Raw genomic sequence first — 17,292 nt, 5'->3', positions numbered from 1 at the left:
TTAGTGTACAAACAAATGCATTATCCTAGCAGATACTGAAAGGAGAAACAAATTATCCCTGCGCGTTGGTTCCCATTGATACCCCCACACGATAGTGGCGAATACTCTATGCACAGCCTGATCTTTATCTCACTAGCAGTTTAGTACCTGACACACGTAAATGACCTTTGTGACAAGGAAGACATTGCATACCTGCGCACAGGCGAACACAGAAAGTCTCACCCCATCCTTGCCAGGCGCGCTTGACAAGCGTGATTGCTGACGAGCAGTGCGGCCCCGTGTTCCGTATTCGATGCAAAGGCACAAGGTGCCCGAGCGGTGCACTCTTCCAACTAATACCGGCATATCTAGAGGGTTTTGTTCCCCATTAACCAAACCTTAGTTTTCTCCATATTCACGACCGCTCCAGACGCGTGGCAAAACTGCTTAGTCTTCCTGAACACTACTTTTCTCAGCATAAAAATACGCTATATCGTCATTTTAGCATTAACACATTTAAGCTTAAACAATATTAAAACATCACCATTCGTTCAAACATGCTGACCATACAAATACTACAGACCTTTTCACAGGAGAGAAAAATCACAGCATATCCACGGAGTGAATGATGATGAGTGGGCGAAGCTGCGGAGGTTCATCGGTAAACCGTGAATCTTCCGTGAATTCTGCCCAGTACATCATCACCGACGTGAGATCGGGCGCGTTTATACTAAAGGTTCGATGACTTATGACGACTTGCAGCTCACTTTAATTTTACATGTACGCTGTGAATTTTCATTGTTTAGAAAACCATTGCCTTAGAAAACATCTGGCGTCTTTCGTTAAGCAGCTGGCGTCTTTTCGTTTTGCTTTAGAAACATCTGGCGTTCTTTCGTTTTGCTTTTACAAAACATCTGGCGTCTTTCGTTGGTTTATTTCATCAATCAACGGCGTTTTGAACAAAATTTTTATTGTTTAATCACGCACAGGAGAAATCTCACCAGGCACTACCTTGGAGGTAAACAATGGCTGCTAATGAGAATGAGAGACAGAAGAAGTCGGCTTTTAGCTAACACTTACACTTCTACTTCTACTAACGTTTCTTACTGGAACATGCCAATGGCTGCTAATGGGGAATGAGAGACAGAAGAATTCGGCTTTTATAGTTAACGCGCACGCTGCGAATTTTTTATTGTTCAACAACGCACAGGAAAAATCCCCACCGGCACCACCTTGGAGGTCAAAGCGTAAGACTGGTTACGCACTACGACTACTACGACTACGAGGGACGAACGGGTGCCGCCTTAAGGAGCTTCGCCCCTAAAAAAACGCCGCCATGCTGGGCTGCGCGCGGGAGTACAAAGGCCGAGGTCACAGCCTCCACAGTGCATTTTTGGGTGGTCACGCCTATTTAGCGCAGCCCAGAGAGGATTTTGGCGGCGCCCAGGGAGCCGTCTGTGAAAAGGTCTATAGGTAGCGGGACAACTGCCCCTATCGGAATTAGAAGGGTGGTTGTACTGCACGAGATATGTCACCAAGCTACTACTCCTCGGCGCTGGTAACGTGTTTAGCGTACTTTTGCAGTTCTTAGTGCATCTGATGACATCAGCGTTATGGGGCGTTCATTCTTAACTCGATAAAACTATCAGGATGCCTTTCCTACGTTGAGGAACTACAGGAATGGAATTGAACTGCCCGGCCATTCCCGGAGTGGGAATGGGCTCAGTTTTTTCATTCCGAGGAATTGAAAGGAATGAAATTGCGGCGAGTTCTAATGCCCCGGAATGGAGTTGGAATGGAATGGGGGCGCCCGTTCCGCAACACTGGTTATTCACTCTAAAAAGACAGGGCGTGCAAACACGGACACAAGAAAGAAGCCACGACACCACAAAACTTTGCGGCGTTTGTGGTGTCGTGACTTCCGCACTTTGCCGCACCTAAAGTTACATTCAAATGAGTGATGCACAAAACTCGTTAATAAACTTTTTATTTATTAACATTAATGCCGTTGTTTATATGGAAGAGATGTAGGACGTGGCAATTCGTGGCATGCTCTTTTTTTTTTTTTAAATCGCTAAAGACGCACGTGATTTTATATAATAATCACCGAAATTCAAGGGCCCGATCGAGGCCGCATACCGAAAACTGAGTGCGCTGGGCGCGCAGGAAGTTCACCAGCCCTGTTACGCCAGACCGGAAGCTCACGGGGCGATTTTTGGAAAAAGGCGCGTCGCAGCAGAGTGTGGTCTGAAAAAACGGCAAGTCGTCCCAAGTACCCAAATGAACAGTTTATTCTTTGCGTTTGGTGTGCAGTGCTTATCCGTTTCGTTGTTATAACTCGAGAGAAGTGCAACGAACTCGTTCGCTTGTCTGCGCTATAGCGCCGCAGTGGCTGCCTCCTAGTTTTAAGCTGTACAGTGGAAGAAAAAGTGGGAAGTGTGGTTTTCTTGTATACAGCGCGAAAGTAACAGACGAGCACTACACACCGAACGCAAAGAATAAGAGGCCAATTTCGGTATTTGGAACGACTAGCTGTTCTTCCACACCATATTCTGCTGCTACGCGCATTTTTTTTTTTTTCAGAAATTGTCACGTCAGCTTCCGGTGTGACGTAAGAGGGCTGAGGGATTTCCTGCGCGCCCGGTGCCGCTCAGTTTTGGTTTCGCCTAGATCGGGGTCTCGAATTTCGATTATCTCAAATTACGTGCGTTTTTCGCGATTTTTAAAAAATGGGCATGCCATGAATTGTCACGTCCTTACAACTCATCTATATAAACAACGCCATTAAAGTCAATAATAAAAAAGGTTAAGTAACAAATTATTAATAATTACTCATTTGATTAATTTTAGGTGCGGCAAAGTTTTTCCGCCTCGGCGTAGACGACAGGGGCCTTAACGTCATACCATTGTTGTAAAAAAAAATGTGTATTGTCCCCCCCCCCCCAAAAAAAAAGAAGAAAAAAAAAAACACCCTGTGTAGGTTGTTTCTAGAAATGTGTCCGAAAGTCATCAAAAATAAGGGAAATGGAATATTTGCTCGCTGTCTTCATAATAACTTTTTTGTGTGTGGTGGGAGACATCTTAAGGTGACTAGACACAGCAATTACGACAGTAATTAAAAAATAAATTGACTTTTTAATTAACGGATACAGGCGGTCGGGTAAAATAGGGCAATTGCTGTCCTTCCTGCGAAGGGGTCATTGCCGCTTCGAGATGTTAAAAGATCAGTCTCTGGTAATTATTGCGGCGCAGTGAAATTCAACCAATTTCACCGGAGAAACCGAAGCTCCGATGAGTGCAACTACCAGACGACCAGAATGACGTCACTGTTCACTACGGCGATTGCAGTAGTGTTAGTTCCTCTGCATTTGTTAACGTACGTGCGCCGTACGTGCTCCAATCGTAAGCGAAACCTGAACAACCACGAAGGGAAGTCGATCGATGATTGGTTGAACGACGCTAGCTCATTCTGGACACCTCGGAAGATGTAAATGTAGATCCTGTACTGCTGGCTCACACTCACTCCGGGGGATTGGCCAAGAATCAGGTAGCTTAGAAAAAATATTTAAAAACGAAATCCGAATAATTTCTTATTTTGTATAACAAAAAGATTCTTTTACAAGTTAATTTTGCGAGGATAACAATTAAAAAAGGGAAAAAAGTGGGTGGAATTAATTCTCATCAAATAAGAAATAAATTATTATAGAAAAGAATCTTGCTGTATCTTGCTTTGGAACTATGGAACTGTGGTTATTGTGTAAATCTCTTTGATTGTTCTATGAAATCATGCATGGCCTCGCATACTTTCCCGCTGCTGTTCCCAAGGGTAAGTGCTAGGGGTGTGCGAATATTCGAAAATTTCGAATAACGAATCGAATAGCATTCTATTCGATTCGGTACTCGAATCGAATAGTACATACTCGAAATACCGAATATTTTTCGAATAGTTTTCGAATAATTAGCGCCGACGGGAGAACCCCAAAACAATGATACTTTGGAATAATTAAAGGCCATTTTTCTTCTTTTAATCACTAAATTACCAGTATGCATGCAGCCCAAGCTTTTACGAAACTACCGACGCTATATTGATTACCGACGCTATATTGATTACCGGATGAAGGCGTTTTTTTTTTTATGAAAGCTCCATACTCGCTCAGTTTTTACTACGCTGCCTCTGCATCGCATTAATCAGTTCCTGTCATCTTGTAAGAACTGAAGGTGCACCTGCATTCAGCTTCATGAATAGCAATAGATGCAAGGGTTGTGTTTGCGTAAATTGTTCTTGCAGATACAGCTTTCAACACCGATGTCTACATGCCTTCAGTGCCGAGGACCAGGTTGCGATGGCAGGTTTATGTGTTTCATTACCGCCTTAGCTGTATGCGTAGTCTTCGGTTCTAAATTGTTTAGATTTTATGTCTCAGTTTTATTTAAAAGCAGGCGACAAAGCATCTGCAGTCACTGCTTTATTTCAACCTACAGTTAGAAAATATTGCGAAGGTTGTGGTCGCTGCTGTATACGAGCTTACCTCAGATTTCATAACTGTGGTATTTTGAGTCAGTTAAAAGTAAGCGCAACGCTCTTTGGTGAAAGTTCGTGAATATTTCTTTCAAAAAAAGAAAAAAAAACGCTGCGGAGTTCTAGGACCGTTTTGAGAATGGTTGTCTTACTATTCGAAAACTATTCGAAAAGTATTCAATTAGTATTCGTATTCGATTCGGTGTCATCACTATTCGATTCGTATTCGATTCGGTTCCAAAATTCACTATTCGCACACCCCTAGTAAGTGCACCTAAAGATAGTAAATTTGAGGTTGTCAACTCTAATCCTATGATGCGTAACAGCGTTTCTAGAGATGTATTTCGTAGTGTAGTTAAAACTTTTGGCAAGAGAACAGAAATTGTTCAATTGTTTCCTCTTCCCTACAATAAGAACAAAAGGGTGATGGCGCCAAACCAGCTCTATATAAATAAAAATTTAATGATCATGGCTAAACTCCCTCCTTTCTCTTCTTTGCTAAGTGCTGACAACCATAGAAGCGCCACTGACGAATGTCATTGGGTGACGCTCATTTTCGGTAGCCATGTTCTTCCTAACGCTTTTTCAGCGCCTGGTGAAACGCGTCCCCCGCTGGGGGATTAGCGGGAGGAGAAAGGCGCGTCGCGTTCGCATATTGTTCGCTGAAAGGTGCGTGGCTAATGTACTTAGCTTAGACGTACGGGGCTTTGTAAATCTTCCAAGTTAGGAAGAACATGGTGGCAGACGTCGGCTGCTCTTGATAGAGGGTTGGGAGAGGAGGCAGTTGTCGGTACTTAGGTAAAAGGGAAAAATCTAAATACATTAAGTATGGCAGTTGCGCTCTTCCGAGTTTCGGTTTCGTCGGCGTAATTGCTCAGATATCGTTATTCGCCAATAATTGCCAGTGGCTACTTTTGCGAAATCTGAAAGCGGCAATAGGCTCTTCGCAGGAAGGGCTGCAATTTTTCCATTTGACCCGACCGCCTGTCTCCACTAATTAAAAAGTTAGCTTCATTTCTTAAATTACTGTCGTAATTGATGCCTCTACTCATCTTAAGATGCCTGCCGCCACAGAAAAAATAATTATGAAGGCAGCGTGAAAACATCTTTTCCCTTATTAACACGAAAGTGTTTTATGCCGGGGTTTACCAAGACTTCAGTGACGTATTTCCGTCACGGAAATGACGTCGATGAAATTTACACGATCAGATGGCAAAGAAAAAAAGTTCCGTCAACGGGCATCGAACCCACGAACACTCAGACCGCAACAACAGATGCCAGGCACGCTATCCACTGCGCCACGGTTACAGACTCAAAATGCTTTACAAACGCGCCTTTTATATCTACCACTCTCTCGGTCGGCGGAGTGGTGTTGCCCTCTGGGAGCGGTAAGTTAAAGTAATTCGTCATTACTGCGGCCTCCGCGATTAGCACCTGCAACGCGTTACACGTCCGTCCCATTCGGCGCGTTTTCAATAGAAGTTCAATTTTGTCAATGCCATAACACACCGCGAGGTGGCGATCTTAGCCCAAGCGTCGTAAAAGCGTCGGCCTCGCTCATAGCATCACGCTAATCCAAACCAAAAATAGCTCTGCGACGCGCGCCTGCCTCACCTGGCTCTAACTCCGCGTTCCCCGCTCACGCGCTCGTCCCGAGAAAAATCCCGACCGGGCTACCGGGGCGGCACGACGCACTTTGCGTTTCCCTCTAGTCCGGCCATGGTGTTCAATCACATTTTAACATGCCGCGGGATGGCGTCCAAGTTCTGCGTCCAATATGCGACGCTCTTCTGGCTATCGCACCTCGTTCTCTGATTACGCTTTCACCGTTAACTACTACAGCTACCACAAGCGTTTGTTTAATCACGGACGTTAGTCGTCGGAATGGAGATGTACCACCAGTCATCAAAGTGGGTGCATCTACGTTAAACGGTGCTATAGCTGCCAGACATCAATATACATTGCACAAACTCTTATATCAATGTACAGTAAACATTCAGTTGCTTCTGTAAGGGCAGGCTTTACTTTCGTGTTATTCCGATTCCTATGATGGAGGGATCAACCATCTCTTTCTATCTCTCCTTCTATCTTTTTTTTGAAGATTTTCGGACACATTTCTTGAAACACACCGTTAACTCAAGTTTCTAGTGAACTTATCAATTAGTGATGTTTGGAGGAAATTGTCAAAGGCTATCTCTGAAGCCCTGCAGCCAACAAAATATCTAGCGTTCTTTTCCCATGAAACCAAAACTTGACACATGAGGAGCGCCGGAACTCGAGCAATCCAAACGTCCGTTGGTGGCGGGTTGCAATGACTACGGTGGCCTATTCGAAATATACGTGCTATATTCCTTAGCTAGCTCAAGACTTACGGCCACGGATAATTCGTGTCTTCCCTGCGCCCTGCGAATAAACAAACAAACAAAAATAACGGTGGCTGCTGCCTATGCTGAACGTCGAGGCTTCCTAAGGAAAATGGCGCGTACATTTCGAATCCGCCGCCGCAGTCATTGCAACACGCCGCCTGCGGACGTTGCGTTTTCTCAAGACTTCCGGCGCTCCTTATGCGCTGAGTTTCGTTTTCGCGGCAGGGTTTTGGGCAACGACCACCAATGACAACGCCAGTGACCTCTTCTAGTTAGGGTTACAACCGTCCCGGATTTTGCGGGACTGTCCCAACTATTCATACAGCGTCCCGAGTCCCGCGCCGTCCACGTCGGGACAGCTATATGTCCCGGATTTTTTCCTGATCGTCCAGTCAGAAATTTGCATGTGATCCAACGCACGCTCAGCAACGCGCGTCACGCTACGGAGCACGAAGTTCGCAGGAATCGCACGCACGAAGCAATGCTGCGGTGCACGGCTAGCGGTGGCTGCGAGGGGCTCTAGCCACTTAAGTTGAACTTCCGCGTGAAGTGCGAGAACTTTTACGAGCACATTTTCCAGCAAGAGGAAGTGTTGCGAACAGCACGTAGCCAGCTGAAGTACCACATCAAGATGCCGCAACAATAAAGAAACGATTGGATTGTCTGGAAGATTCCGCGATAAAGAAACCTGATTTCGCTGGCTCCCCATGTGAATGTACCCCTCCCACTCGCCCCCCCCCCACCCCTCCCCCGTTCCGACTTACTTGATGAAGAGTTGGTAAGCCTACTTCTAGTTCGGTGTACACTGCACACCCAGAAGAGCAACTGGTGACGTACCCAGGCGCGCGCTCTTATGTGAGGGAGGAAGAAGGGCGAGGCGCGCGATACTGAGCTGGCGAGCGCCGGAGCAAGTGCACATTACGCGAACCCTGTCCTGTGATGTACAGTGTGTGAGGCGAACGCTGTGTAAGCCGGTGTACGGGGCCTCGTCATGCGGTGTCCCGGACTGCGGACGCCGACCATGTACCGGGGTCATGCTTTGGCCCCCAAACTCTCTTTCTTTTTCTTTTATAATAAATGTTTTTCACCACCACCAGCTGGCCATGGCGGAATGGTAGGGAGGACCGGAAGAAAGCGTGTGGCGAGGTGTGACGTGAACACGTCAGATGTTCGCGGTCCTTTAGCGTTTATTAAGTTATGAGATACCTTAAAGGGACGCTAAAGTGAAACAACTAATCGGTTTATATCGATGAATTGTATTGCGAGAGCTCTAATATCGCTAACTTCGCCGTCATAGGTTTATTAATAGAGAATACAAATCAAGGTCAAAGTTTCATTTTTAAATTTCGCGCCGAAATCTCAGCGCGTGACGTCACGGATTTCCAAGTGTATTTCTCGCATTTTGGCGGCATTGGCTCAAAGAAACTTCTTGAAATTGGTATGTTAAATCTATGCCCCTCTCCATAGGTAGGCAAACTCACTCATGAGTCGACTCACTTGGACTTACCCACACTAAGATCGGGCCGTGAGTCTGAGTGAGTCCGGGTGAGCAATATTTTGGCGAGTTTGAATCCGAGTGAATCGGGTTGATGAAAATTTTAGCGAATCTGAGACCGAGTGAGCTATCAGAGCAAAATATGTTTCTTGAGTGAGTCTGAGTGAGCTCCAATTTATCTTTTGCCGACGTATGCCCTTCTCATAGGACAATTCACTCCATTTTACTGATTAGAAACTACGTAGGACCTAGTGGGCACCGTCAAAATCCTTAACGTCACGGCGTTCAGTGCGAGAATATTAAGGCGGCGTCGCCACCCGAATCTTCTTTTTGCACGTTTTCTCGTTTCCGAAGCGTCTTTTGGCGGCAAGCGTGGTGACCGTGGAATTGCGAAAGAGTTACTTATAAATACGAGAAAAATCGTTCTGTTTGCCGCCCGCGTCGCGGCACGGGTAAACCGCGCGCGCGTTCCCTTTAAGAAAGTGTTCCCTTCAAACCCCCCCCCCCCCATTCCTGTGTAGCTTTTACAAATCTCTGTAACTCCGGTCGTACTTGATGGATTTAAAAAAAAAAATTGCGTCAGTCGGTATATATCGTGAGGCAATAACATACAATATTGAGGTCATTTCATGGTTACTTGAAAAAAAAACGTTGCATGGCCTAAAGGTAAGAACGAACAGGGCGAAACGTTTTTTTTTATAAATTTTTCCTACGTCTCTGCGAGGCTCCAGTCCTTTATAGGGCATACCTGTAATAAAATTGCACGCTACCTAATTACACCATTCAAATGGCATGTCACAGCAAATATCGCGACCACTCAATGGTATATCGAATGGAATGGGAAGTTCGTCAATCGTTTCTCCTCCATAAGTCGAAGGTTGCCTCATCAGGAATACGTAAAAATTCAAGGAGGCTAACGTTTTTTTTTCTGTTTTTTTTTTCGACAGTCATTACGGTTTTACCTTCATCGCTACTTATTTTGACTTTATGCGCAGATTGTTCTCTAAAAACATCCGTGTACGTAGACTTAGGTACACGTCAAAGAACCCCAGGTGGTCAGAATTAATCCTGAGTCTTACTTGTTTGATCGGAAATGCACTCGAGATCCATTTCATTCACATTGGTCTACCCTCTCAAATGTCGAAAAATACCGTATTTCTAAAGGCAATAGGCTTAGCTTTTTGCTCAGAAATGCACCCGTGATACATTTCATGCAAATCAGATGACCCTTTCGAAAATCGAAGAATCAGTATTTCCAAAGGCTTCCTTTTTTTAAATCGTAAATACACCCAAATCAATTTCGTTCAGATCAAACGCCTCTCTCAAAAATCGGCGGCGTTTCTGGTATGTAAAACCCCATAATTTCACATTTTTTTTTCACACTGCGTCTTATAGACTTTTGGACCGTGTTTGCTTGACTTTCACATTGCCACTTCTAATATTTAGTCGTGCTGGTTCTTAAAGGGACCGACAACTGATTTTTCTCGACCCAGTTTTTACGGCGCGACAGGAAGCTTACCCTTCGTAGCGTTTGAAGCTGCAGTGGTTTATCCTGAAAGCACGTAGTTATTTTTTTCGATCTGAAAGGCTCCAAACACGCATGAAGGCTTGCTCCAGCAACGCTGAGAATCGATAGCGATGCCGCTAGCCCCTGTGAAAGCTGTCGTTGTTCTGCTTTCGCAGGAACTATGCTTAACCACCTTTATTTTGAGCTTTCCAACCATTTTTGAAAATAGCAAGCTGTTTACAATGAGATGATGTGGCTTTGTACACCTTCTCGGTATTTGTACAGCGTTGTGTGCGCCTGCGCCCAAGGTTGCCTGCGCCTGTGTCAAGGCTGCCTACGCCAAGCGAAGGCAGCGCCACTTTGTTGCATACAACTAACGCAGGCCTATATGTACATTTGTATGGAGTAATATCTTTTAATATAAAGAAATTAACAATATTTCAGTACTAACAGAAAAGTCATCGAACGAGTCACGTGACCGCCTTCATCGGACTGTTTATGATTTTGCCGCCAGAGGTGCCAAAGGTCATTTTTCGCGACTTTCAATGAAGAAATAAAAATATAAATCCACTTCTCACGAGATAAACAGGGTTGGTTTGAGTCAATGTGACGGACAAACTTTTCATCAGTGCAGTCATCTTATTTCATGTTCTGGGCAGTTGTCGGTCCCTATAAATAAAACACTCTTTGCTAAATATGTTTGCATGACCCTGTTGCATCCTGCATTCATTCGCACCAACATCAAGAAACGGTGTTTCGGGCACGCAGCACCAACATTCTGAACCTGAATTTATTCGCACAAGTGTCTAGAAACGAAGTTTCCGGCGGGCAGGAGCAACGTTCTGAATCTACACTCATTCACATCAGCGCAAAGAAAATAAGTTTCTGCCGCGCAGGACCAGCTTTCGGTACTGAGACTCATTCGCATCTGCAGCGTCAAGTGACAATGTTTCTGGGGGGCAGTACCAACGCTTTGAATTTGGGCTTCAGAGTTTTCAAAACTTGGAATAATTTCGGATCAGCTGCAAGAAAGAAAGAGTGAGAAGAGAGACTTTATATCGGATCAGGAAAATGCCCAGGACTTCAGTTTGGGCAGGCCGCACTAAGTGGTCGTGAGCTCACGTCTAACGGCGACTTCCTCGGCCCACCTTACTGCGCGGAGTTGTACCTTCGGGTCAGGGCAGAGCAGCGCCGCCTCCAAAAGCCTCGGAAGCGGGCATCTGATCAAGTCCATAGGTGGTGGATTGTCGGGACATTGCCAAATTGTGTGATTGAGTGTGCCTAGGTCGCCACGCAGCCTACAGTTGTGGGGGACTATATCCACGGATGGATGTGGGCTAGTATTGCGGAGTCCGGGAATGAGTAGGTCTGAGGTTACCTCTAAATGACCGGCTGTCTTTTTTTTTTTTTTTTTGAGGGCCCCTTGGAGACTGGTGAGTACTGGAACCGCCCCAATTTGCAGCCCTGTGTTCGATCGTGCCGTAGGATGATCCCCCGTCCCGCTACTCGCTGGACTGTATTGAGGCCCTTTGTCCCGCAAGAGATACGAAAATCTTCAAAAATGTCCCGCATTCCCACTTCATTATTACTCTTTGGAAGCACATTGATTCAGCTGCATCTGACCACTCTGTGGATGTGTTGGCTGCAAGCACTACAAGCATAGGCGTGCGCAGGGTTCCCCATCAGGGGCGGGGGCGAAGGTTCATGGCAGTGCCCCCCCCCCCCCTATTATATCAATGTACGAGGCAGATTTTGTGCACCCCCCCCCCCCCCATCTTAGGTGACTAGCGGGGTCAATGTATGGGACAGATTTTGCGCCCCCCCCCCCTCTTAGGCGACTAGGGGGCGGCCGCCCCCCCTGCCCCCCCCCCTCCCCCGTGACTACAAGCTTCCAAAAAAAGTCAGCTAGCCGCGTGGTTCACGACGGTGATTAATGCCTCGAGAAAAAGAAAACTATGAACAATCCTGCAAGGAGTTCTACCAGTTTGTGCGACCAGACCGAGCCACTTTGGAGGTGGTTGGACCTGCCGAGAATTAGGGCTTCAAGTAAGCACTGTAAAGTAAGTAAACCAATGTCGTAATCCTAGGCGTAACTCTGTCGTCTGTTCAGGACCACGTGTTGCATTAGCTTACCCACGCATGATGCGAAAACAAAGGCAGTGAGGCAGAGGCGCAGCTTTCCAATTTGTCCGGGGGGTGGGGGGGTGGGGGATCAAGCCGTGCTAGCTGTGTATTGAGAGTGAGGCACAGCATAAATCTGTTATCCATTGCAGGAGGGTAGATAGGCGGGTGGACTGGTATATACAGAAGCACACGTTGTTGGGCTAGTCGGTTCATGTTCTTTCAGAAGCCACGGATGTGGCTATTTCGCGCAAAGAAAACACAAGCGGAGGATTAAGGGGTCCCCTTAACCCTCCCCTTGTGTTTTCTTTGCGCGAAATAGCCACATCCGTGGCTTTTGAAAGGACTGGTATATAGATTGATTGTAGCTATTTGGTAGGGCAAACAAACAGCACGGAATAGAGCGAGACACTAACAAGCGCAGAGTGAAACTGCCATTTATTCGTTGAGGAAGCACACACAAAAATAAAATTTTTGAAGAAAGGGAAATACGTGTGCGTTGTGGTATTCACGCAGGCGCACGTTGAAACAGTGCCCTGTGTGTCCGATGCGGGACCTGTTGCACGGCAAAGGAATACAGTAAACAACATCACGTCAACAATTCGGAGAGCGATTTACACCACAATCTCTTTTTTTCCAAAGCGCTTGCCTTTTATCATAGAATAAAATTGATCTTCAGAGCAAGAGCCCGGTCCTACTACAACAATTCAAGGCTGTCCAGAAGGCCCACGACGCAGCGGTGAGACTAGGCCTCCCCGTTTCTACGTGGGAGCGGCCCGCGATCCTCCCCCTATAAAACGGGGGTGGATTCCTTCAGGACCTAAATTAAGTTTTAGGGGCGAAGCACCTTAGGGTCTCGGCGTGTCGGCGTGCATCGTAGTCTGCTGTCGTGAGGTCCATTTGCTTGAGCGTAAGAGTGGGCGCCACCACCTCAGCGCTCGCCGCGTGGCGAGAGAGAGCGAACGGCGCGCGTTGGCTATAGAAACGTTCTTTCTGCGATGAACGCTGAACTACCAGCTCGTAAGGAACGAGAACGCGCCCGCGAGATGACAACGCCTACGCAGGCAGCGTCTGCTAGCGAGTTTCTTGATTGAAAAAACCGACTGCTCCCGCTGCACAACCCTTCACCGGCCACCACGTATTAGAGGCACTGGATCTTGACCTGCAATGTACTGCCATTGGGAGATTTCTCTTGTGCGTAGTTGAACAACAAAGATTTGCAGCGTGCACGTTAATAAAAGCGGACTGCGGGTCTCTGTGTCTAATCTTTCTTCTGTCTCTCATTGCCCATTAGCAGTGATTTTGCTGTGGGAAATACCGGCGCACACTGCATGCTTCGCCCCTCTACAGGTTTCGCGTTAGTGTAGCTGAAACACCCCTCCCTACATGCTTCTCCCCTCCCCAATTTTTTATCTATCTATCTAAAGCGCTTGCCTGAATTTTCGCTTGTATCAATCTTACAACAGAGGTTGATAAGTTGTAAGAAACAGCTTGTTCCATTTGTACATGCTTTCTCACATGAGGTAAAAATAAAGTGTGCAAAAATTTAACCTTCATGCTGTCTTTTCTGCTAGCAATAAGTTGCTGCAGCACTGTCTAGCCTCTGTAGGCCTGTTCTAAGATTGATACAAAAACGAAAATGAAGGCAAGTGCTTTAGGTTTCACTTTAGATGGTAGTGTAATCGGCAGTTAATTTTTTTCGAGCCTTCAGATCTGTAGTTGCACAAGGGCCTGTCTTCGTCAAAATATAAGGGGAGGCCCCCTTCTCTAATGATCCGCAATATGTTCATCTTAAACTCACATACGCATACGTGCGTACATACATGCAACTGACGTGGGCTGGGGGGACCGCTTTATGCAAAGTCCGGCCCCTCACTTAGAACAAAGGCAGAGGTGCAGTTGCTCCGCCATAGCTCATACGAGACCACGGTGTAAGAATTACGAGACGCAAACAGCGTTTCGTTTCCCGCGCGCGCAGGCTGGTTTCGGTTTTCCTCGCCGCCGCCAGTTAGTTTCGAAAGCGCGGGGCGGCGCTGCGCTCGACGGCGGTCCGCGATGTCTCCTGCCATGGCTCGGCTGCTAGCGGGCAACCACGAAGACGCCAGTGGCAGCAGCAGCCTCAGCGTGCGTCGCTGCCGCGCAGGTTGAAGGGCCGACCCGGGAGCGGAGTGGACCGCCGGCGCCGAGTGCTCAGCGCGTGCGTTCTCCGTGTGTGTGTCGTTGTGTGCGTGCTCTAGCCCGTTGTGCCCCGTGCTCGATGACGGATCGCGGCGTCTGAGCGCCCGGTGTGTTGTTTCGGCCAAGGCCAGGCGAGCGCGCACGTTTGGATTTTCCGCGACGATGGCCCGGTCCCGTCGGCGGCGCTCGGGCGACTTGCTCTGGACCGTCAGCGTGGTGCTGCTCGGATTTTACGTCTTCCAAACAGGCAAGTCCCCCCCTTTTTTTTCTGCTGCTTCCTCCCCCGGCACGTCGCGTCAAGGTTAGCGTTTCTGGTTCGCCACCGACTGCTGTATCCGTGCCAGTCGCCGCGGAGGGACCAGTTTTGTTTCCAGGCTGTTGCTCATTGATGTCACGTGCCTTCACCCCCCTTCTCCTTCGCTCGCCCCGCGGCTACTGCCGGCTGAATACACAGCCGCAAAAATCGTCACTGTTCGCAGTTGTCCCGTGTCCGGCTTCCTATTGGAAGCATTGTTCGGCAGGGTGTCGTCCCGTGGAACGCGCGATCACACCGCCGCGCGCCCCGACTTCGGCCCACACTCGCCCGAGGGCCTCTAAGTGGGCCACACTGCCGGCTCGCGTAGGTGACGTAACCGAAGTCCTCTCCTCCGTCCCACATGCCGGTGTGGGCTTCTTCCTGCACGCAGCATCGGGCACCGTTTTTTGCGAGTCTTGAAACGAGCGTCCCCGCACTGGAGGAAAAGCGGTGATGACGTTCCCGCGCAAGCGCTGCTGTCTGCGTCACTCGGCACAAAAACTCGGTCGAAGCGAGCCAGCTGACTGGTTGTCAGAACACCCGGCACGCCGCCGCTGTACTGCATTCTTGACGCCTGTGCGAGTTGTCGGTCCTTGCCACACGACAGCCGTCGAGCTGGAAATCCATCTTCCATTAGACCAAAGATTCATTCAGCGCAAAGTTTGGACCGGACCATAGACGAGGCTGTCAGGACGAACGCTACTGTAAACTGCGAATGTTTACTAAAAAATATACGTATATTCCTGTAATGCTGCGTATGCTTTCTTCGGTAAGTGTCTGTTGGATTCATTTGGCTTTGTCTAACAAAGAAACGAGTCTCTCAAAATAATTTCCCTTCTCATGGCAACGACGCCATGCGTGCATGAGCCCAAACTGCAAGGCGATCAACAGGTCAGGACATGAAAAAGGCAGGACATTAAGATATGCAAGCACTCCGTAACTACACACAAATACAACACGGGGAGGATGCGTACAGGTCACACCTCTAGCCAAAGCCAAAAACCACGCAAGAACTGTCGCTCTTACCCCACCCACTGAACAAGAGCAAAGACTCGTCATTTTGTCGCGAAGCCTTTTACCATGATGATGCGTTTTCGTGCTTTGTATGTGGTCAGAGCGCCAGAGTTATCAACGGAATCAGCGAGCCGTGAGCGGTGGCTGATGAGACTAGCATAGCGGAAAGCATCACTACAAATATAGGTTGCCTTAAACGCGACTTATTTTTGTGCATCTGTAGACCGCACTCCAACCTTTACTATTTTGCTATCGTAGTTGTTTAGTTATTGCGTCAACGCGTACACTTGAACAGGTAGAATACGCTAAAGAATGCCTCTTACTCGTACCAATGAGCGTAGACAAAGAATCAAGAGCTTGCTTTGCTAGCAGCTATGCCGTACAAAGCTGCGTCAATTTCCTACTGTCGGCTTCGAAGCTGAGGCGAGGATCGTTCACAAAGGTCATGCCGGATGCTTTTTGTGCGCCTTGATATTCAAGGACTCGTGTTGGGGAGCTGTGTGTAATAGCCGAGGCCAACACGTCTTTTGCGGAATGCGCGTCGATGTCTGTAGACGGGCTGTATTTCCTGCTACGGGGCAAGCCAAAAATCGTATAGAGCCAAGGACAACGTCCGTCCAGTGTGCTCTCCCTCACTCAAGAGTTGTATAGCCGCCTTCGATGTCACGGGATTTAGCGAGTGTCTTCGCGATATCGTGTACTGCCATTTGTTATTTCATAAGTAAAATCATGATTGTGTACGTGCCTGCTTAGAACTCTTACAGATAAAGGCCTTGGTGGGACAGATTGCAAATATTACGAAGGCGGGGAACCGCCGAGCCGAAGCGATTTCTAGGTTCACGCTACTGGCCAATAACGCTTGGCACACATATATGATGAAGTGTAGCGCTCTGGTTTACATCACTCAAAAGCGAACCCATTTTTACTGTTGACCGAATCTTGGCTTGATTTTCTTGCGCCTATTTGTTTTCTAACTTCCGGGCTTTTTCTTGATGTTCTTTATTTTTTAAAGAAATCGAGACCTTGGAAGTAACTGGAAGTTATATAAGTGGAACCGGCACCGATCTATGCGCTACGACTTTCTTACTGGCCGTTAGGAACGACGTTCCGCTTCAAGTGCAGCCGATAACTGAGTGCCTTAATACTTCTTACTTCTTTCTGCCTGTATACAAACCATCGTCCGCACGCAGTGCCTTTCTCCCTACGTTTATTTTTATACGGTACGGTTACGTAGGGCTTACCGTGACACGTGTTCATCCATTTGGCCGGATTCACACAGCCGTCAAACGCTACGTGCCGTAATGGCGCCGAGGCCCATCACGAGAAATCGTTTTCACCTCGCTCATCAAAAATGGCAAACGGCTGTGTTCAGAATCACAGCCAACGCCACTGGCAGTTCGCTTTTGAGAAGCTGCGGTCAAGTAAACGTTATCCCAAGACGGGTGACGGCGCATTTCAGAGTTCTTTTATTGTGTGTAAAAATAAGGTTCCAAAGGGGGATTACACAAACACACAGAGGGTGGTTCCATAGTCAACAGACTCTTCAAGGGACGTCCCGATAGAAATGAGTGGGATATGTAAATGAAGCATGCATATGGAGACGCTCAAGACACCTTATTAAATGATTCGCTAGCTAACACGGTAATATGTTTTAAAAACACAAATCAATAGTTAATAAAACGGTAACGATTAAATTATTCTATTGAGTGCAAAAATTTGCGGACGTTTGATTTGAACGTGTAAAAATTAAGTACCTTAATATGACGCGGTTATGATTTCCAAAGTAGTGTAGCTGAAATATTAGTGGTGAACCTACCA

This window comes from Rhipicephalus sanguineus, chromosome 9, assembly GCF_013339695.2.
Source record: "Rhipicephalus sanguineus isolate Rsan-2018 chromosome 9, BIME_Rsan_1.4, whole genome shotgun sequence".
In the NCBI taxonomy this organism is placed as follows: domain Eukaryota; kingdom Metazoa; phylum Arthropoda; class Arachnida; order Ixodida; family Ixodidae; genus Rhipicephalus; species Rhipicephalus sanguineus.
The sequence above is the reverse complement of the archived record's forward strand: the minus strand, read 5'-3'. Positions refer to the sequence as shown.